The following is a 2500-nucleotide window of genomic DNA, read 5'->3' on the forward strand; positions in this document are numbered from 1 at the left end:
CATCAGCAATTGCAACGATTGGGATCAGCTCAATCGCAATCTCAACAAGGGGGAAATCTGCGTCTCAAAATCGATTGGGCTAGCTTAGGGAAGGTACGTTTTTTATTGGAAGGGGTGGGCCGGGACTTCGGAGGGGAGGGTCCTTATTAAACTTTTTACAAATGGAGGAGGGTCAAACCTGTTTTATTCTCAACCGGGGGAGGGTCACAGTTTTTTTGGCAAGGAAAAAATTACTCCATGTCGCTTCTACTTTGTATATACAAGCAAAGCTACCAGTCAAGATTAATCTAAATTATTTACAGGTGTCGAAAAATTTATATATCAACAAACTATCTTCTCCCAACTAACATAATTATCTCTCGACCCGTGTCCGCTTTCGCCCATATCTTGATGTTTCCGCGCGGGGTTCTGGTATAAAATCAGTCTCCGGTGAGGATTCTTCACTTAAGCTACTCGGGCTTGAACCGACAACTCGATGTACTACATTACTTTGCGAGTCAGCTTCGACCTCGGAAAGTGATGAGGTCACTTGTTGCCTCACATTTCTTAGCGGGGGGCTGCCAAGGTTGTTGACGCTCCATTGAATTGTACAGCAAGCTGCCAATGTGCGCGTTGATCATTGCGTCCTTTTCAGCTTTCTTTCCATTGAAGGTGATCTTGTGATGGGAAAAGTACAAGGATAGCTCGTCCACCCTCAAGGACGACAGCTTATCGGAGTTGTACAGTCCAGCCCAGTCAATGTCATTGCGCTGCCGGTTCAGCCGTAACATTCGCTCCGTTTCAGTCTCTTCTTTCTTCTTCTCCTTACGCATTTGTATCTGGGCGAGGTGCTCAACTTACTCTGCCACTAGCTTTTCGGGGACAATGTATTTATCTGAAAACTTTCTAATAGCCTCACTGTCCCCACTGACTAGTTCATTTTCCTCAAGCAATCGCTTAATCAGAGCTCGAGGCTGGAAGTCGTCCGGCTCGCGGCCATTGGTGGGGGTTGCACTCCAACATTACAACATTTCATTTCCCTCTTTCTATTCCTCGTACATCCTTGCCCATTTTCAAGTTTTCACCATACAATCACACGCCAAGCAATTAACTGCTTGTTGCGCAGATGAACGCGGTTATATGAGTAACACTTCCAGTTTGTTATTTTCACTTTCGTTTATTTTTGTCTTGGATAGCTAGAGGGGGAGGGTCAGATGTTTTTGTTTGGGTATTTCTGAAGGGTCATGCATTAGTCCCTTCCAAAAAGTGGGAGGGCCACGACTTTTTTCTCAAAAAAATTCTAAAATACCCCGGCCCACCCTCCCCGATAAAAAACGTACCTTCCCTTATAGTTGAAAGGAACAATTTGCAGAAGGTTTTCACTAAAACTCGCGTAAAGGACGTAGACCTTTCCAAAACGTAGCCGTGCAAGTACTTTGTCTATATGGACCGAGGAAATCAAAGCCAAGAGTGAAGAGGAACCGACGCAAACAGTAATAAACTATGACACTTTCTGATGGCTGCAATCATTTGGAACACGTAACAGGTCTTTGGCAAATGCAATAATTTATATGTTACTGTACCGACCGTTTTTGCTTTGTTTATTTTGTATTTGAGGGCACTTTCCAAGTACAAACCCCCAGGGGCTTATATTCGGAGAGGCGATTTAACGGAGGGTTTTTTGCGTTACGACTTTGAGGGACTTATATTTGGAGGGGCTTATTTTCGGAATTTTACGCTTTGTATATGTTGTTTTTCTGAATTAAAGTAATCGTATTCGTAATATGATATTTTCTAATATAGACACGTTTTCTTTTAATTTTTTACCTATTTTCGTGGAAGTTGTTATTTTCATTTTATAGTCCTAAACCTACTACCCTACCATAATTAACAAAAATATCTATATCATTATGTACTATTTCCATATTTTCACAACATTTATCATATTCCTTTTTATCATGATAACATATAAATATATGATGTAATGTCGTATTGCAAAAACCACAATTAATAATCACCGTCTTCTTCTATAAGATATTTATAAACATTTGTGTTACAAACAATTTTTTCCATTTCTAAATATTGCTAAACATTTTTATCTTTATATAATTTCAATTTTTCGTAATGCAACATCCTAGTATAATAACAATATATAATGCAGTCATTATATTGATTTCAGAAAGGTTGTTATCATAAGTGCGTGGATTCTCAGAAACACAGGAAGTTGATTATGTAATAGGGTATTTCCCGAGGACGTTGGTCATGTGACTGTCATACTACAAGACGTTTTTGTCTATAAACAGACTTTGAACCTTTCTAAAGTAGTTTATCCTTCAAAATGGTTGACAGTGCTTTTGATTTGCAAGAGATTTGTGACACTGGTTATGGTTGTCTGTTATCAAAAATTTCAAAGTCATCCAACTGTAGTATTACATGGAGTCATGATATGGATTGTACCTGTGAGGAGTGTTATATAGGAACAAATGGCACCGGTGTGCCGTGACGTCTTAGTATTATTTAT

This window comes from Porites lutea, chromosome 1, assembly GCF_958299795.1.
Source record: "Porites lutea chromosome 1, jaPorLute2.1, whole genome shotgun sequence".
NCBI classification, from domain to species: domain Eukaryota; kingdom Metazoa; phylum Cnidaria; class Anthozoa; order Scleractinia; family Poritidae; genus Porites; species Porites lutea.